Raw genomic sequence first — 22,274 nt, 5'->3', positions numbered from 1 at the left:
TGAATTAATCTAATAAAACACACCAACCCAATTCATTTACTTTCCAGCTTATTATCTTAAATTTAATTAAGAATTAAAATTAGTGAATTCCGATTGAACTTTGCGAAGATACTGCTTTAAAAAAATGCACCCTAGAAAAAGGATAAATGCACACCAATTCAGTACTTTTTAAATCTTCAATTAGTACGTGATTAAATGGATACTATATGTTTTTTATCTTAAATAGATAGTAAATATATGAATAAAAGAAAACATTTTATATAATAAATATTTATATTTTTAATAATAATTATAAGTAAAATAATAAAATTATATACATATTTATTTAATATGAATTATATCTTAATTTATTTAAAGTTTGTCCTCTCTTGTGATTGAAAAGTTAAAAGATATAAAAAAATAGGATAAACTACATATTTAGTCACTCAAACATTTTCATGGTTCTATTTTGATTCAATTATTTTCTTCAAATTATATCTAAAGTTATATTTTAGTCATTGTCGTTAAAAAATAAATATGCTTGATGTTACATTATCTTACGGTAATACGTTCGCATTGTTAATTTTTTAACGACAGATGACCAAAACATAATTTTAGGTATGCTCTTAAAAAATAATTAGGTGACCAAAAAGAACACGACGGAAATTGTTGAGTGACTAAATTATTACGACAAACCACAATATATTCTGATGAAAAATATATTTATTAAATAAATTGATGTTAAAAACCATATGATAATGATTTTATAAATTATATATATATATTATTGTTATAACTAGATAGTGATTAATGTTACCTTATATAATTTATAATATCAATATAAGTAGATAATATAAATTAGCTTAATGGTATATGAGGCATTCGTACTTTAAAAAATAATGTGGCCCTTAAATTTATTTTACCATCAATGTTTATCATTAAATTAAAGAAAAAAATTAATTGATATTGACGTGATAATCTACATTATTGATACGACGATATACAATAGACGATAACATAATGGAGGAGCTTAATCAATTATTTAAAAAATACAAGGAATTGTCTAATTTTTAGAAGATTTAAGGTTTATTTATTTTTTAAAATATTAAAAGTACTAACAATAACAATAAAAATTAAATTGTTAAAGATAAAAACATTATTGATTTTTCAAAAAATAAAATAAAATTATCACAAATTATAAAATAAAAAGATAAATTATTAAAATTAAAAATATTAAATTTTTTGAACATATCATAAAAAAATGTCTTTGAATGTTTTTCGTTAATATAAATCTATTTATTGAACATATTTTCTGTTGAAGTAGTTTATCTTTATTATAATTATATATATATATGAAAAACACAGCTTTGTGCATGCTGTCACTTTAGCGCCACCCTTCCAACTTCGTGGTCCATTTCCAATATTTGTAAACTACACCCAATGTCACTTAATTATAGGTTAAATAATAAACGGCAAAACTTTCGAGATAATATTCTGAAAGAAATTAATTCACGAGCTAATGCACTCCTAAGATTAATTACTCAAATAGGGTGAAATCCACAGTGTTGGCCGTAGGTCGCCATGCACTCCGGGCGACCTACCCTTGCTCAAACAGAGAGAATGAACGTGAGAATGAACGTGTTGCATGGCACATGCAGTCCAACCATAGGTCGCCATGCCCTCCGGGCGACCTACCCTCGCTCGGCTTCCCTCGGATTCCCTCGCATAGCTCGCTCAGTTGCCCTCGGATGCCTTCATGCTCGTTCAGATGGCCTCGGTCGGATGGCCTCGGATGCCCAGCGTGTTGGGACGTGCATGGCACATGCAATCTTGTAGCTCGCCGGGAAGATATGGCGACCTAGTAGGTCGCCCGGAAGGCATGGCGACCTACGACCAACACTGTGGATTTCACCTATTTGATCATTAATCTTGGGAGTGCTTTATCTCGTGAATAATTTTTCCAGAACATTATCTCGAAAATAAACTATGCCAGTCACTTTTTTTTCTTCTAAAAGTTATGAACATGTCACTTAACTAAAGTATCATTACAAATATTCAATTATCATTAGTCATTAAATATTGAAAAAGGATTAAAATCTATAAAAAAAAATTAAATATGAAGGATTGATTTTTTTAAACTATTTAAAATTAAGAAAAATTAATAGAATATATAAATTTTGATGAATAAAAATATTCCTATATTAGACATTTATTTTAACTTTAACGACGAAATGACATGATTGTAATTATAGTTTAATTGAATGACTTGTTTATTATTAACCATAATTAAGTGGGTTTGGGTATTGTTTACCCTTCTAATTTTCAAAGGCCGCTAAATTAGAAATTTTATTTCGGAAAATAATGAAATAAAAAATATTAATTTCCCCGAAATAGGAAATACGGTCCATTGTCTGATGAAATCGTAGGCCCACGCGTCAGTGATCTATACGAGGAATGGTTCTTTTTGCATAAATCAAAGCCATTAAACAAATTCATTTCAAGTCTGGTTGGACCACGTACCCTCAACCTTTTCTAAACCACTAGTGGTTTTAGAAAAAAACTGCCGGTTGTTTTTGCTTTCTTCCCCAAACTTTCCTTATATAGAAGTTTTTATTTTTCCTAATGATGTAGAAAAGGACCAAAACCACGTCTCTGAAACTACGGTTTGTCTCCTTCCTCTTCCTCACTTATTCTCCAAGCTTTTTTTTAAAATAAATTTTGAAGAAACTCTTTCTTTTTTATCTTATCTTATCTTATCATTTTTATTTTACTTTGTTTGATTAAAAGCTTTTTTATTATTTTTCTCGACTTCTTTAATCGAACATCGGGACTTTTAATTTTCTTCTTTTTTTTTCTTCATTTTTTGAATAATTAGAAGAGATTAATTGTTTGAGGCATACTGGGTGAGCTAAAGCTATGGGGAGAGGGAAAATAGCGATAAGGAGGATCGATAACGCGACAAGCAGGCAGGTCACTTTTTCTAAACGAAGGAACGGATTGTTGAAGAAAGCTAAAGAGCTGGCGATCTTGTGCGATGCTGAAGTTGGAGTAATGATTTTTCCAGCACTGGAAAGCTCTACGACTTTGCTAGCACCAGGTAACCTTTCAGATCTCTTTCATCGTTGATTTGTTTACTTTCATGCTTAATTATTATGCTATCTGTTATGCACATAGATAAGATTTGTATGCTTCTCTTAAAAAAATCTGTTCTCTATATATTTGATTAAACGCGACAATAAAATGAGAGTTTAATGTTGAAAATAATACGAAAATTTAAATGCCAGAGTTTTTAGGTTTGATTTTATAATTTTATAATTAAAAGAATGCATGGATTAAATTTACCTTGTGAATTTAGCTAGAATTCCTTCGATTGTTCATCTTCGATTCGATTTTATTAAGACTTAAATTGAATATGAGTTCAAATTTGTTGACAGTGAGCTCGTACATGGCTAGTTCATAACTTGAAGCATAATTACAGATTTTAGACTTTAGAGAGAGTGAATACTTTTTGCTTGACTTAGAGGTTTCGATTAGTTATTACTAAAATTTCTAAGCTCTATAAAACACCTATAGGAACTTAATTCTTTACTTTTTCGCTTAGCTAAAACTGGATTAGGAATCTGATTTGAATTGTTTGAGAATAAACTCCCGGTAGCTTATAATTAATCATAATGCGTGGTTGAAAAATTAAAGCAAAAGAGGGTTGAATGTCAGTAATGACCTTATATAGTACTGTTATACATTGAACTTATATCAGTTGAAATAACTTAAAAATTAATACTATTTTCCCACAACTTCATACACCATATATAACCATGAAAGCTTGGAAGATTATAAAGGCTTTGTATTGTGAAACTCGGAAGATTTGTCTGTGGGATTTTGGTTAAATACAAGGGTTCAAAGCCTAGAGATATATCTTAGTGATAAACTGATAGGAATCTTAGAATCTGTGAAAAAGGTCATCAGGTTAGGGATATCTGGATCCCAAATGTAGGTCATTAATAATTATCATGAAACTAAATGAAGAAAGAAGATTAAGAAGGGAAAAAACTGTGTTGTACGTAGGGAAACTTTTCTTTCAAATAGACTTAATTTAAAAAAAAAAATACCATATCTATATGATTTTCAATCTTTGTTAAACAGTAATAATTTGGAACATTCTATTGTAGGGTAACATTCATTATATACAATCACTAAAACTCATGCATGTTTTCCTTGATATGTTTAGAGAAACGAATTAGGCTATAGTAAGATAGTGTTGAAGAAAGAAGATTAGAAGGGAAAAAACTGTGTTACGTAGGGAAACTTTTCTTTCAAATAGACTTAATTATAAAAAAAAAATACCATATCTATATGATTTTCTTTGTTAAACAGTATAATTTGGAACATTTATTGTAGGGTAACATCATTATATACAATCACTAAAACTCATGCATGTTTTCCTTGATATGTTTAGAAACGAATTAGGCTATAGTAAGATAGGTTGTATTAGTGAACATATCATTTTAATATTAGAACTCACATACATCGTACTTGTCTGTTGAATATACTATTTCAGATTTAAAAATGTTTTTAAAAAATTTAATATATATAATATACATATATCACATGAATAAAATTAAATAAATTTCAAATAAATACTCATCAATTATGCAATTATTCATAAGTAAACTCCACAAATACAATCATAATTCAAGAAATCTAAAACAAACAAGACAGAGAATAATCTCCTACATTAAAAAACTTTCATATACACTGAATTCAATTCTATACATAGAAAAAGATCATTCCATACATTAAACAACTTACAATATATTAGGAAAGAATAATGGTAATTTGACTTTTTCTCAATCTTAGTTATGCATCGGTCGGTTTAGATTATTCTGGTCTGTACAAACGGAATTGGACGAAATGAACTTGAAGAATCGACATAGACCGAAATTTTTACTGGTGTAAAAATGGGAGATTGAGGTATAATGGTTACATTCCAACATTGCCCTAATGGTTAAGGCCAAAATTTATATTAGAAACCGGGATAAAATTATAGGACTGTAAGGAGAAATTTTCCATGTTAAAAAATCTAAATTAAATTATTTATTTTCAAAAGGATTCATATCGTAACCTTTCTACCTTAATCAAAGAGGGTTAAGATCTCTCAGCTCCCTTTAGATCCGCTGGCAATATGATGGTTGTGATGATTGATAATGGGCGCATGGAGAGGCTGTTGTGATATGCAATCAATGCAAAGATAGCAAAATTAGTAAGGCTTGTGGTTTTAAGATCTCATTATAAACAATTGGATAGGTATGGAAGTAATAATAGCCTGTGTGTTGCATGAATATATTATATATTTTTCTTAAAAAAAATAAAGAAAAGAAGATGATTTAAATTATACTAAAGATTAGGAGGCCAATAAAGGAAAAATAAAAGATAATCAAGTCGTTGAAACTTTAATCAGGACTGAGCTAACAAAAATACTTTCCTTATTGGATGTTCTTAATTTTTTTAATATCAGCACATCCTCTCGTTTTCATGATTATTTTCTTATTTTCAATTATTTAAATAGATAATTTTAATCTTTTCCTTAAAATTTAAATTTCATCAAGTAAAATCTAATCATAGTCGATAGGGTAAAATGTTATTTCTCTTATCAATAGAACTAATTTAACATGATATAAAAATAAGCTTTAGGGGTGATTATCAAGCGAGTCGATCGCAAGTTGGACATACTCGACTTGTGATCATTAAAAAATTTTAATGTTGACTCGACTGTTGCTCATTAAGCTCGTTAAAATTGTGCACGACTCGTGCTGTTAAAAAAATTGTTACTCAACTAGACTCGTGCTCGTTAAGCTCATTAGAAATTTTACCTTGTCTTTTAACTAAAAGTAAAATTTAATAATACTATATAGAGATTAATATAAACATAAATTAATAAATTAATAAAAAAATTATCAAAAGAGTGTATGAAACACTTTTAAAATATAAATTTCAAATTCTAAATTTTAAATTAGTAATTATTACGCTTAATACCAAAATAAGTGCTCATACTATACCTAAATTCTTGAATAGGTGCCTAAACTATTTTTTGACCCATCCAAGTGCCTAACGATACAAACGTTATGCATTTAGGTATCTAAGCCGTCAATAGTGTTAATTTTCCCGTTAAGTGACACGTGTCACAATCTGGTGATTTGAAATTTATTCTTTTAAAAATTATTATTATATTTATAAAAAACCAATTTCTCTTAAATTATAAAAACCCTAAAATACCTAAAATCTCCAAATCCTATCCTTAACCCGTTGTTGCCCCTTTCTTACCACAACCACCGCCATCGACATAATCTCTGCCATCCTCCTAGTCTTATGCTATCGTAGTTGTTGTCAATTGGCTGTCGAGATCGCGTGGGATCGCGATTTTCATCCTAGGGTTCGCGGGTATAAAACGTCGATTCACCGTCAATCGATTACGATTTCTTGGGGGGTTTGGTCATCGGGGAAGATGAGTCGGGTGGAGTTTCGTCGACGACAAAGGGCGATGAGATTTAGGGATTGAAATGAAGGTTTTCAAAGTTTTGGGGTTATTTCATTCAAAAAAATATATGAAAAATATAAATAAATATAAATGCATAAACATGTTAAAATTTACACAATACATTATAGTTTTACACTAAAAAATTATAAATGTAACACAAACATTTTGCATAGTTGTGAAATGTAATTATGAATTTAATTTTATCACGTCTTCCACATAAAAAAAAGTATCAGTCTAAACTTTCTTTAAAAGAGTGAAGCACATGGATGATATTTATTTAGAACTGAATTCTATGCTATAGATAAGTTTAGGCTTTCATTTTTCAATGTAATTACCACTAAAATTGGCCCCTAAGAAGATGTTACAACTACACTAATCAGCTTTAGTTGCCAACGATTTTTCTATAAAAATAAAGGATTTTATAATAGAAATTGGAAACTAGGTATGAAGCTTTAAACAGAAAATGGCTTAACATTTGCATAAACTAAGATTCTTATGAAATTTAATATTAGAAAGAAATCAATCTTATATCATAAAAGATGAATATATCTTAACTATATTATTTAAATACAATATATAATATGGCCCATAGAAATTGGCTGAGATTGGCGGGTTTCAAGCACATTCACCACTTGTTCTTTTGTTTATTAAATTTTGTCGAACTCAAGTCCTCCCTTTAGCCATTCTTTATCAATTCTTTCTTAAGGAAAATAAATGGTGGAGATTTCCCCTATATATGATTTTCTTGGATGTGGTGGCTAAAGAGTTAAAACCTGCGACTGACAAGCACAAAGTATTTGGTGAACTATTCCCGACCTAACTTTACCATGTCAAAACTTTGGATAGTGGATTCTTATTTTTTGGGAAAAACCTCGAGAAAAAATAGGTTCGATGGTGATAAAGTAGGAAAAAACTGGTTTGTGATTCTCTACAAGAAAAGTACGTATAAATATTACTTTATTCCTGACTTCTTTAAAATATTTTATTCTCATTGTACACTCTTAATTATTTTTATCAATTTTCTTTAATTATTTGAAATGACTATTTCGTTTTTCTTAAATAACCCTTTATATTTTTGCCGTGTTCAAAGTTAGGGCAGACCATATAAATAGGATTGGAGTATTGGTAAATCTAACAATATTAGACATGAGACAAGCAACTAACTAGACATAACCAGGGATATAGTCGGGATATAAACTCAAAGGGACAAAATATAACTAACAATAGAAATTGAGAGAGGCCAAATGAAACTAAAATAAAATTAGAAGGGTTAAATAAGTATTTTTCTCATATATTTTTTAATAATAAAAAATTAGGGAGGGGCAGTGACTCCCCTTGACAAAGCGTGGCTTAATGGCTGGACATAACAATATCATACAAAAATAAATAAACATAATACGAATATATAAATTTCTAAACAATTATATAGGATAATCTATTAGAAAATATGTCAATAAGATTTATATAAATATAAAACATTTTAACTACAATTATAATATAGGTTACGTAATAACGACATAGTTAGATGAATTACCAATTCCTAAGATGGGGGTTGTGCATATAAAATGAGGGATTAATGTGATTTGTTTCTTGTTAGCAAGGAGAAAGAAAAGGTAGGCAATATGCATACAACGATTAGTGTACTATTGTGCTTTCCAAGTCAACATGAATGTAAAGTGTTAACTATGATGAAAAATATTCAAGGTTAATTATATTTTGTTTGTAACTTTTTTTGTCAATCTTTAGAGCTATTATTTAAAATAATTGTTAACCTTTCATTGTTAATAAAATTTAATTCTCGTATGACAAGATGAAGTATGTTGTGATTGGACTTAAATTAAAAAAACATGCTTTTATTGTAAAGAAGAAAATTTTATTTAAATTTAAATGTTACATGTTACATAATATAAAAAAATATGTTGTGAATCAAAAGGGAAAACCATAAGAGTAATCTAATGAAATTGTTAGGATTTTAGGAGTGAAAAAAATAATAAAGAAAGAGATCAACCTAGAATACAATAACATAAGATATAATATTCAACATGGTTCGACTTTATTTATCTCCATAGATGAAAAGGATAATAATCCACTATAAATATAGAGATTGCGAAGAATACAAATACGTGATATCTCATGTATCCTAAAACTCTTAATTTATATATCAAAATCAGTTGTATCTCAAATCACTCTTTCCATATCCCTACAGAATTTATCTCTACAACATAAACCCTAAAAGTTATTAAACATATTTGTAAAAAAAAATATTCTCTCCCATAGTTCTAAATGATAAGACACTCTTTATTTATAGAGGTATACATTTGACCACCAAAAAATTGCATTCAATATGAATTCTTACTAAATAAACTTAGTTATCAAGTAATTTTCAACCAGTAGAATTATAATAAAATTTAACTTATTTTCTAATTAAAAATTGAGTCAATATTTAATAACCTCTCCCTTGCACAAATTTCATTACAAAATTAATCTTTGAATCTTTAACAACTTCAATTACGTAAACCAATAACTTCAATTCTTACACAATATTTATTAAAGTACCACTAGATCGATTGATAATTACTCACTTGCAACTGTAAACTTATTGTAACAAAGTTCTTCATATGTCTCTAGTATCGCTAACCAAGTCTACAACAATAAATTCTCTAAAATTTTATAACTCTAACATGACTTTGATACCATCACTTGTTAGGAATTAATAAGTGGAAAATAATAAAGTGAGATCGATATAGAATAAGATAACATAAGAGGAGATATTTAATATGGTTTCACATTGTATACCTCAACGAATGAGCAGAGTAATAATCCACTATAAATATAGATACACTAAGAGTATAAAAATATGATATCTCATGTATCCTAAAATCTTATATCTATACCAAAATCTGGTGTATCCCAAGTCACTCTCTCAATGTCCATACACTACAACAAATTTGTCCATTTATGACGACATTTCTATATGACATTGCGTATAACGTCACAAAATATATATTGTGACGTTTTTTCTTTTCGTCGTATTTATTGATTAATGATATATTTTTATGACAATTTCAAAAATGGTCATTGATTTTCGTCACTATATACTTGACGCCAAAATCTTCCCACCAATATTTTTAGTGAGAAACCTTTTAATGACATTTAGATAAAATAATGACCTTGTTCAATAAGAGTTTTTACTAAATAAACTTTAATCACCAAGTAATCTTCAACCAGCAAAATTATAACAAAAGGCACCTTAATTTCTAATTAGAATTTGGGTAAATATATAAGCTCAACTAATTATCATATTAAACAAGGTATCAGATTTAAGGGTAAACTACACGTTTAGTACCTAAATTATCAGTTTTGATCTATTTTAGTACCTAAACTTTCAAAAAAAAAATCAAAACCATACCTAATGTTTTGTTTTTATTTCATTTTAGTATCCCGCTCTTAAAAACTTGACGCATTTAGTACTTAAACTATCAATTTTGATATGTTTTAGTACTTAAACTTTCATTCTTTTTCAAAACTTAATGTTAAATTTTGAACACGAGTACTAAAATGAAACAAAAATTAAATTTTGGGTATGATATTTAAAAAAATTAAAAGTTTAAGTGTTAAAATAAACTACAACTGATAATTTAGATACAAGACTTAATTTACCCAAGATTTAATTTGAGTTGGGTCAAGGAAATGTTAGGATGGCAATCACGATTAGGGATGTTAATTTAACCCGAATTCGACGACCTGGTCCGATAAGGTTAATTTTTTTATTAAAAAAATGGGGTTCAGGTTGAGTTGAATTTTTAAGGGGCGAGGTTGAGTTCGGGTGGAGGGTGAAAAAACTCCGACCATACCTGAATATAATAATGTAATTTTCTTAAAAAATAAAAAAAAATTAAATCCATATTTTATCGAGTAAGATAAGGTCGGGTGGAAAATATATACTTTTCGGGTCTGATGTAGGTTATAAAATTTTCGGGTCGGGCCTAGTTTGGGTGGAGGATATATATTTTTGGGTAGGGTTGAATTAACCAAAACCCATCCCATTACAATCCCTAATCACGATCCTTAAAAAATTTAAATTTTAATATAACTTAAATATTTTTTATATTTAATATTGATAATCTAATTTAACACTTAGTAAAATTTCGTAATTATATATCATTTAAAATTATAATATAAATTCTCAAAGGTTCACACCTCTTAACATAAAATTCTATGTGTGCTCCAAATTTTACCTCATTTTATTATATTTTTATATTACTATTTCATATAATTTTTTGAATAGTCTAGGGTAGAAAACCGAGTTAATCGATTGAACTGATTTTTTTCGATTAATTATTCGATTAATTATTCGATTAATTTTGGGTTCAATCAATTAACGATTAATGGTTTTTTAAACTTTGGTTATCAGTTAATTCTATTTAAAATTGATTAATTAATCAAATTTATTAATGATTTAATATATTATGCAATAAGATCCACTTATACCTAGTGTAAAAGTAAAAGTTTTATACCCTTTTAAGATCGTTTGATGAGGGAAAATCAAATATCGAGTTTAACTCCTTGTTTTTTTTCCCATTAAATATCTTCTCATTTCCTACTGTTAATCTCATCATATGATTTTCTTTCATATAATGATCTTAGTCTAGTGTAAAACCTTTTAGTTTTACTCTATGTAATTGGATCCTAATCTATATATTATTTATATATTATGGGATATGATCCACTTGCACCTAGTGTAAAAGTAAAACTTTTACACCCTTTTAGGATCATTTGATGAGAAAAAATCAAAAGCTGAAATTAACTTATTGTTTTTTCTATAAAAATCTTCTCATTTCTTACTGTTAATCTCAAAATATGATTTTCCTTTATCCAATGATAGTAAAAAAGTGTAAACTTTTTAGTTTTCTATTATGTAATTAATCCTAGCCCGTATATTATATTTATTATTTATATATTATTTAGCTAATATAGGTGTTAAAACTTCTATTTAACCGAATTAACCAACCAAATTAATTGAATAAATATTTTTTTTAAATATTTAATATATAATGTATATTATTTATAAATTTTGATTAATTCAATTAATCAATCAATTAATTGAACTTAGTTCAGTTCGATTAAAAATTTCGAAAAGAATGCCGTTCAATTAACAGTTAAAGGAAATAAAATTGGTTAATGGATTTTTTAGTTCGGTTCCATCAGTTAACCAAATTAATTGATTGAACACCCCTAGTCAAAGGTAATTAGGTAGTATTTATATAAAATCTTTTGTAGTCATTGATAATACATATTCACAAATGCAATTACTTAAAACTTAAAACATCTGCAATCTACAATATGTCATCTACGACCTACAAGTTATGGACAATGTTACACATTATTTAACCCTGCCTCACTATAGTCCCGATTGGAGGTTTATTTGGGTGCTGATCCAGAATGATTCAAAGCTTAATTTTGGGTAATATCCAATCAATACTTTTCAAATAGTTATGATGATATAATTTTTTTCGGCTAAAACTGAAAGTTATGATTATATTTTAACGCCCATAGAATATAATAGTCTTAACATTCAATTATCTTTCTTGGCCAAATGTTCAAGTAGAACTATCGGCATAAAGATTGCACAATCTATGGAAACTTATCTTTTATTTTAAATTTTAAGTACAATCTCAATTATAATTACTACACATCTGAATAGTTTTTTTATTAAATAAAGTGATTATAAAATATTACCTGTTTGAAAAATTCAATTGTTTGACAATAAACTATGAAGAAGGTAAAACTACGTATTTCATTTATTTCATCACCGTTCTGAAGTACAAGAAATGAGACTTGCATAACACTACAATTGGCAGCTAACCATCCATCTAACTAACCTATAATAAATGAAACTAACTTGCAACTAATTCTACAACATCTTTCAGCTCTTCCCCTCAAGTTAGAGGCATGAAATGAGACTTAACAATACAATTGGCAGCTAACCATTAATAAATGAAACTAACTTGCAACTAATTCTACATCTTTCAACACTTTCCCTTAAGTTAGAGGCTTAGTTTTAGAAGGCACAAGGCGCAATGGGTCCGTAGAGAAAATGTGTATTTTTATACTAAAAAACCTACAAATCAATTATACAATATATTTTATACTTGAAACAACGTAATAATCATATTATATATGTTTAAATATCATAATATTCAATATAATCACTAATAACATACATTAACATAAGAAAACATAGTTCAAATACCAAAACATAATTCAAATACTTGAACACTAATAGTATAAACAACCATAGTTCAATAGATGTACGCATAAACTACGACTTTCAATAGAAACAAACACCATAAATTTAATGTCACACAATCATTATATATTAATTAAAAACTTATAATTAATAAATATTTAATACAGTTGAATAAATCTTCTTTTAGAATTTTTGAAAACTTAAAAATAAACTCTAGTATCTACCATCCAACGTATATAAAAAGTAGAATTAATTAAAAGTAATCTCACTAACAGGTTTTTATTCAGAATCTCATTTTCCTAGGATAAGTCATAGAGTTCTTAAATAGATCATTTGTATACCCTTCTCATTTATTTTTTTTCTTTAGCAATTGTCATCTTGCCCTTTTAAAGAAATCCTAAAAATCTCCCTTAGCATCTTCTCATCCCACAACTTGACTGTCACCAGTTCCAGCGTCCTTTCTCCGATCGGGGATTACAAATGGAAGCATAGCGCCCTCCATGTCAAATGAAGACTATGGTACCAAAATCAATACTTTTTTTTATTAATTCCTCGCCCCTCCCATAGGCGCAAGAAGCGCAACTCATTTGCTCATGTAGAAAAGCGTTAAAACTCGTCCACCGTTCACCGCCTCACCTGCGTCGTCGGAGGCGATTATTCAGGTGCCCACTTGCGTCTGGCGCCTTAGGCACGCCTAGACGCGCTTTTTAAAACTAAAGTTGGAGGTCTGAAGATATCTTTAATCCCCAACTTGCTTATTGAATAACTATGTTGTGAAACCCTCAATGCCTTGGTAAAGAAATCAGCTAGTTGCTCTGAAGATTAAAATTATTTTGCGTGTATATCCCTTCTGAATTTTTCCTCGAATAAAGTGACAGTCAATCTCAATATAATGTGTCCTTTCATAAAAAAAACATGATTACCAATAATTTGTAAAGCAAACTTCCTATCACTAAAGAGCTTAACAAGCCAAGTTCAGATAATAAACCTGTTAATCAAACAATCTCAGTAGTGACCATGGCCGTGCTTCTGTATTTTGTTTCTACAACTGATCTAGCAACTATACTTTGCTTTTTTATTTCCAAGAAATCAGTGACTCCCAATTTTATACAAAGTCATGTCATTGATCTCCTGGACATTGGACAAGCAGTCCAATTAGAGTCGTAATATGTTGTTAGATTACAAGCAGTTGCATCTTAATCAAAAGCCCTTGACCTGGATCATTTTTAATATATCTGATTATCCTCAAGGTTGCTTCTAAATGAAATTTCTTTGGCTACTACATAAATTGACTGAGATTGAACAACATAGGTAATGTCAGATATTATATGGGTTAAATACAATAATCTTCCTGCCAAACTCGTACAGATCTGTTTTCTAGCAAGGTGTCATCAGAACTTGATAAGATGCTATCAAAGTCAACATAAGTGAACTTTTCATTATGTTCTAAGGGGGTTTGAGCTAGTCTAGCTCCCCCTAAATATGTGTCTTCAATAAGCTCTATGACATTTCTTTTGCCTCAATATGATCCCTTTCTTTGATCTTAAAATCTCAATGCCAAAGAAGTTTGCATCAGAGAAAGAGTCTTGGTGGAAGAGGGGGGTATGTGGTGTTTATGACATGGATCCGAAATGCATAATGATGGGGAATTCGTGGCCAGGCCGTGCATCATGGATTTGGAGAGGTGTGGTTAAAAATTTCTTTTCCGATGATGGTTTTAGGGATTGTATTAGGAGGAATATGCGTTTGAAGACAGGGAAGAGGAATTATGTGCAGTTCTGGAACGATGTATGGTTGGGTAAAGTACCTTTGAAAATACAGTTTCCTAGACTCTATGTTCTTTCGAGCAACAAATCGGGTAAGGTGATGGAGTTTAGGGTGAATAATGGCACTGATTGGGTGTGGGACATTCAAATGAGGCGAAATTTGGCGGATTGGGAGGTTGAACAGCTGTTGCAATTGATTTCTATGTTGAACAATATCTCAATATCGCCATGTGAGGAAGACTGTTGGATTTGGTCAGGGAATGGTGAAGGTTTTTTTTCAGCTAAATCTTGTATCAATATTTTCCTTGATCAAGATGGTATTCAGTAGAAGATGGAGACCTGGGAGAGACATATTTGGGCAGGGATTGCTCCTCCACGGGTGGAGACATTTGTATGGCAAGTTGCTCACCAGAGAGTGTCGGTGAAGGAGGAATTACTGAAGCGAGGTGTTGTAGGGATTGATGATCCTTTATGCTCTCTGTGTGATAGGGAAATGGAATCAGTTTCGCATCTATTTTTGCATTGCGAGGTAGTATGGGGTCTGTGGGCCAGATTATTGAATATTTGGAATTTGTCCTTTGTGATTCCAAAGAATATCATGGACTTTTTAAATTTGTGGGATGATTTACTTTCGAATTCTTTGATATGAAAATTTATTCCAAGGGCGTTGATGTGGTTAGTGTGGAAATGCAGAAACGAGGTTATTTTTCAGAAAGTTAAGCTGGATGTGGTGAGATTGTTCTTTATTGTCCGTTTTAGAATAGCTTCCTGGTTTGTTGCAAAGTTCAAGGATGTGAATATACCTTTAGACTCTCTTGTGGGAGATTTAAAACTTGCGGATTTGGTGGGTAGACAAGGAAATGGCAACTCTAAACCAATTTGCTGGGTTCCTCCTCTGGATGGGTTCTTAAAGCTAAATGTTGATGGAGCGATGGTAAAGGGTTGGGATAAGGGAGGTATTGGTGGTTTGATTCGGGACAGTAAAGGTGTGTTGCTTCAATGGTTTTCAGAAAGAGTTGGGGGTGGTCCTCCTATCTTGGCAGAATTATTGGCGATTAAGAGGGGGTTATGTCTTCTGGAAGATTTAAGTTTTGTTCCTAATCGGAGGTTTATTCTTGAATCAGATTCAAGCAATGCCCTAAAGTGGATCAAGAATCTGGGTTTATGCACTCCTATGTTTCAAGTATTGGTGAAAGAGATAATCTCTCTTATGGCAGGGAAGGATATCATCATCAAGCATATTTTGAGGGCTGCAAATTGGGAAGCTGACAAATTAGCTAAGGATGGGATAGGGTGATGTAATGGTTTCTGTCTGCTTGTATTGAGGAGTAGAAAATTTTATTTCCTATGTTTAGCTGTTGTGTTTAAGTTTTATGTAATTTCTGGTGGTGTTTGCAGATGTTTAGGGTCTGCCTTTATTGTACTTTGTTTCATCTAATAAATTCTAGGCACTCTTTTTCTCCTTTCCTTGTCCTTCATGTTACTTTTATAACATGAAGGTTGAAAAAAGGGGTTTTTAATAAGGCATAATCTTCTATATAAAAAAAAGAAGTGTTTCAATTCTCCCAAATCTGTCATTTTGAAATTTTGATTCATGATGGCATTCAACTCAACAATTAAATTACTATCATTTTCAATGATAAACGAACCATCTACACACACCAATAACAAAACCAATTTATCATCTTTTCTTTTTGTAAAGGTTTAATACAAAACAAGTGCCTAAACTTTACCTAAAAAAATGATTAGGTGCTAAAGAAATTTTCGCTAAAAATTGGCGCTAACATTTTCTCAGTTACAATTTTAAGTGCCCACCATTATATTTTTTAATTTTTTCAATAATAAAAATATTATTTTTTAATGAAAAAGAAAAAAATTAAATAAAGTTAATTTATTTATACAAGAACTACAAACTTTTCATGAAATTATAAAAAAAACTCTAAAAAACTAAAATCTCTCATTTCAACCCCGTTACCAACCGTCGACGGCCATCTCCGGCCACCATTGTTATCGTCGAACGATTACCCACCCGTCGCTGCCCACCCATCACCCAAATCCCCTAAATCTCTAAAATCACTAATATCAAAATCCCTAAACCTTTAAATCTTAATCTCCATGATTAACGTCGGAGAAGCATTGACGGAGCGACGACAAGAATGGGTTTTGAGCAAAATTACACGCTAGTTTGAATGGTGGTGACAGCATGACATATGGACATCGGGATTGGTCGAAATTGACGAAAAACAGTGGCAGTGGCTTAAAATCTGACGAACCTCCGAACGCTTCTCCATAGCAAATGGTGGCAGCTTACGGTGAAAGGCCAACGGGGGTTTGATCGGGAGTTGACGCTGATTCTATCGACGGTGGCGGTGACGGTCACGGTCGACCTGCCGACCGACGACCATGGAAGGGGGAAAGTGGAAAGGGAGAAGGGGAAAAAATCAAGATGGGGAGTTGGGGTTGTGTAGTGAGCATGCGGGTATTTTTTTAATTCTCAAAATTACTAGTGCTCGACACGTGTCACTTAACGACCGTTACGGTCCAAGAACCTAAAATTGCTCCGATGAAAATATTAGGCACCTAATTTTAGTAAAAAAATATTTAGGCACTAAAGAGTTTTTCGAGGTAAAATTTAAACACTTATTTTTGTATTAATCCTTTTTGTAAATTGTTGAGCTCGAATATTTCAACATGAACATCGAGTAATCAAATTTACCATGATCATAACCTATTGCAAGAAGAGCATCAATAAGTTTAATGTTCGGTGTCTTGAAGCTTGTTTCAGGCTAGATATGAATTTTTGCAAACGATAAACTTGATGTTTTCTTTAACTGCAAAAACCTAGAGGTGGTTGCATATATACCTCCTCATACAAATCACCTTGAAGGAAAGCATTGTTTACATCAATTTGATATAAAAAACAACCGCATATAATAACAAGAGCAAGTAGAGTTCGAACAGTTACCAACTTGGCAACATAAGAAAATGTTTCAAAAAAATCAACATCTTCCTACTTATTATAACCCTTGGCTACCAGACGAGTCTGCTGGGAAATAAATGAGAACAAATAATTTTCCTATAACCAAATTAGTGAGAATGCGAAATAAAAGCTGAAAAATAATACCCGAAATTGATAACGAAGTTCAGCCAATTTTGCTTACATCCCCGGACTGCTGCAGACCTTTTACTAAGAGAGAAAATTTACAGGTATTTACAAAACACTCACTACTCACAAGAAAGCTCTCTACTATTAGGAGAAAGAAAAATGATTTAGGATGATTTTGAAGCTAAATGAGCTAGGGTATTTATAGTTGAAGCTTAAGGACTTAATCTTGTAAATACCCTAAAGTCCAGGGATTAATTATGATTATCCATAATCATTTTTCAACAAACATCTATCAAACTTTGAAAAACTATTTTTCAAAGAAAAATTTACCAAACTTTAAAAACCATTTTCAAAAAAACATTTACCAAACTTTAAAAATCATTTCTTCAAAGTTGGTTGTTAAACTTTGAACTTAACTTTTAACAATCTCCCACTTGAAGACTGATTTTAATCTATCTTTACATCTCGATCAATGCAGTAACATTTCTGATCATGTTATTCTAGTATGCCAACTGAAGCTGAGCACAACTTCAATTTGTCAGTAGTCGCCGTCTTTGTCAACATGTCTGCCAGATTTTAAGCTCTACTAATCTTTTCAATCTTCAAAATCCCATCTTTCAGAAGAGACCGGATAAAATGATATCTCAATTGTATGTGCTTTGTCCTGGAATGAAAAGACGAATTTTTTGCTAGATGAATAGCACTTTGACTGTCGTAATACAAGACATTGTTTTCTTGTTTCTTGCCCAACTCTTCCAAGAAACTTTGGAGCCAAATCATCTCCTTGCTGGCTTCCGTAACAGCGACATATTCTGCTTCAGTTGTGGAGAGAACAACTATCTTATGTAATTGAGAAACCCAACTCACTGCAGTACCTCCTAGAGTATAGACATACCCTGTAGTGCTCCTTTTGATGTCAACATTTTCAGCTAAGTCAGCATCTACATAGCCTGTTAGTATCGTATCTCCACCTTTGAAACAAAATGCTTTGTTTGTAGTACCCCGCGATATTTGATGATCCATTTGACAGCTTCCCAGTGTACTTTACCCGGATTATTCATGTACCTGCTAACAGCTCTCTCTGCTTGAGCAATATCTGGTCTGGTACAAACCATGTCATACATCAGACTTCCAATTGCTGAGGCATACGACACCTTCACCATGTGTGCACTTTCTTCCTCCGTCTTTGGTGATTGTTCTTTGGAGAGTTTAAAATAACACCTAAAGGTTTACTTACTGGTTTAACATCTTGCATGTTGAACCTGAAGAGTACTTTGTTGATGTACTCAGCCTGTGATAACATCAAAGTCCCTAACTTTGTGTCTCTCTTGATCCTCATCCAAGAATCTGCTTTGCATCGCCCAGATCTTTAATAGCAAACTGCTTCGACAATTTTTGCTTCAAATTTATAATCTCTTGCATGTCTGAGCCTGCAACGAGCATGTCATCAACATAAAACAATAAAATAATGAAGTTGTCGAACCTCTTGATGTAGCAACAATGATCTGCTTGGCATCTGGTAAAATCACTGCTACTCATGAAGTTATCGAACTTCTTGTACCACTGTCTAGGAGTTTGTTTTAAACAATACAAGCTCTTCTTCAACTTGCATATCAGGTTTTTCTTGCCTGCCTTTATGAAGCCTTATGGCTGCCTCATATAGATTTCTTCCTCCAAATCACCGTGAAGAAAAGCTGTCTTTACATCTAATTGCTCAAGATGTAGATTTTTTGCAGCTACAATTTTCAACACCAGTCTGATTGTAGATAATTTTACGACTGGAGAGAAAATTTCATTGTATTCAATACATTCTTGTTGTTGAAAACCTTTGACAACCAATCTTGCTTTGTAGCGTTTTCTCCCATCGTGCTCTTCTTTGATCCTGTAAATCCACTTGTTATGGAGCGTTTTCTTTCCTGATGGTAATTCAGCTAATTCCCACGTCTGATTTGATGTAAGCGAGTCCATCTCATCTTTCATGGAATACTCCACTTGACTGAATCCTCCACTTGCATTGCTTCATCATAGCACTCTGGTTCACCATTGTCAGTCAGCAACAAGTAGTGCAAAGAAGGCAAATAACGCTGGGTTGGTTTAGGAATTCTGGAGTAACGTCTTAGTTCTGGTGTGCCTGGTTCTTCTTGAACTGCTTCATGACTGATCTGAACATCATTTCTAGAAATCTCAAACTCGATAAATTCTTTTGTTTCAGCTTCGATATTTGAGCTACTTGATTCTATGGTTGACCTGTCTTTGTACATCACATTCTCATTGAAAATGACATCTTTGTTTCTGATGATTTCCGATTTTCGTAGTCCCAAAACTAGTAATCGAACTCATCACCACCATAACCAACAGACACATTTGTTGGACTTAGCATCAAGTTTATTTCTTTCAGCAGAGTTTATGTGTACATAAGAAATACAACCAAACACTCTTAAGTGTGAAATGTTTATTTCTTTCTTGCTGCAAACATCCTTCGGTATGCCACCATCCAAGAGAACTGAGGGCCCACAGTTAATTAGGTAAGCTGCAGTGTTGATAGCTTCAGCCCATAGAAATTTGGGCAATCCAACATGTATCCTCATGCTTCTGGCACGTTCATTCAGAGTTCTGTTCATGCGCTCTACTACGTCATTCTGTTGCGGTGTCATGAGAACTGTTGTCTCCATCTTGATCCCATTGCGCATAAATCTCTGAATCTTCTATTTTTGTACTCTCCTCCATTGTCAGACCTCAACCGCTTGACTTTCAAACCAGTCTCATTTTCTATCATGACCTTCCATTTTCTAAAGGTATCAAAGACTTCTGATTTTTTCTTTAGAAAATATACCAACACCTTCCTTGTAGAATCATCGATGAATGTGACATAATATAATGAGCCTGCAAGAGATGGAACTGGAGATGGTCCCCATATGTCAGTATGAACCAACTCTAACTTTTCTGCCTTGGGTGTCTTGCCAATCTTTGCAAAACTGACTTTCTTTTATTTGCCAAAGATGCAATCATCACATAGTCCGACATCTACACTCTTTAGATACAACAGCTTCCCTTTTGACAAAAGTGTCTTCATCCCTTTCTCGCTCATATGTCCAAGCCTTTGGTGTCATATGTTTGATTTTCCATCAGCATCTGCTACTGTAATGATATTCTCTAAATTTGAGGTTACATAGAGAGCATCAATCTTCTTACCACGAGTAATGACGAGTGCTCTTTTAGTAATTTTTCATTCACAACCTGAGAATGTTGTGTTATATCATTCTTCATCAAGTTGTCCTACAAAAATCAAATTTCTTTTGAGGCCAGGAATATGTCTCTCCTTTCAGCATCCAGGTGGTCTGGTTTGGCAACTTTAATCGGATGTCTCCTTTTTCGACGATCTTCAAGGTTTCATCATCAGTTAGATGAACCTCCCAAAATCACCACTGACAGTTATATATGATTTCTTGAAATGAGGTGGAGTGGAAAGATACCCCTGAATCCAAGATCCATGATTCAATCGAACTGTTGACGCTTAGAATCATGACATCATCTGTCTCCTCTGTTATGTTGACAGATTCCTGTGCACCAGTATCTTTCTTCAATCTACATCTTCCAAAAACCAAAGTCCGCACTATCGAACTTTTTAATTTTCACATTCCCTTCGTCTGCAGCCATCGCTCCCACTCGAATCTAGATTCGTTTGGATCGTTTCTGACAATTCTTGCGAATCACCGTGTATTAGAACACCTCTGTCGACAAATTCGTATCGCCGACCAAATTTTACTATTCACGTAAATAGTAACCTTACAAAAAATTGACAAAATTCACAACCAAAAGCTTTGATTACCAGTTGTTGGAAAATAAACGAGAACAAACAATTTTCCTATAACCAGATTAGTGAAAATTCAAAATAAAAGCGAAAAAATAATACCCGAAATTGATAACAGAGTATATGTAATTTTGCTTACGTCTCCGGACTGCTACAGATCTTTTACTAAGAATTTACAGGTGTTAACAAAACACTCACTACTCACAATAAAACTCTCTAGTATTGGGAGAAAGAAAAATGATTTGGGATGGTTTTGAAGCTAAATAAACTAAGCTATTTATAGTTGAAGTTTAAGAACTTAATCTTGTAAATATCCTAAAGTCCAGGGATTAATTGTGGTTATCCCATTATCATTTTTCAACAAACATCTAACAAACTTTGAAAAACTATTTTTCAAAGAAACATTTACCAAATTTTGAAAACCATTTTCAAAAAAACATTTATCAAACTTTGAAAATCATTTTTTTAAAGTTGGTTGCCAAACTTTAAACTTAACTTTTAACAATACTTTCAACAATCTCCCACTTTGATGTTATCACAGGCTGAGTACATCAACAAAGTACTCTCCAGGTTCAACATGCAATATGCTAAACCATTAAGTACACCTTTAGGTATTCATTTTAGACTCTCCAAAGAACAATCACCAAAGACGGAGGGAGAACGTGCACACATGGTGAAGGTGTCGTATGCCTCAACAATTGGAAGTCTGATGTATGCCATGGTTTGTACCAGACCAGATATTGCTCAAGCAGTGAGAGTTGTTAGCAAGTACATGAATAATCCGGTTAAAATACACTGGGAAGCTGTCAAATGGATCCTCAGATATC

The 22,274-nt window shown here is 31.7% G+C and overlaps 1 pseudogene; it reads left to right on the top strand.

The window, feature by feature from the left end:
• Positions 1-2,566: 2,566 nt before the first annotated feature.
• The window catches only part of LOC120216458, a 35,159-nt pseudogene continuing 15,451 nt past the window's right edge, over positions 2,567-22,274 (top strand).

This window comes from Hibiscus syriacus, unplaced genomic scaffold (assembly GCF_006381635.1).
Source record: "Hibiscus syriacus cultivar Baekdansim isolate YM2019G1 unplaced genomic scaffold, ASM638163v2 tig00110160_pilon, whole genome shotgun sequence".
Taxonomy (NCBI): domain Eukaryota; kingdom Viridiplantae; phylum Streptophyta; class Magnoliopsida; order Malvales; family Malvaceae; genus Hibiscus; species Hibiscus syriacus.
The sequence above is the reverse complement of the archived record's forward strand: the minus strand, read 5'-3'. Positions and strand labels throughout refer to the sequence as shown.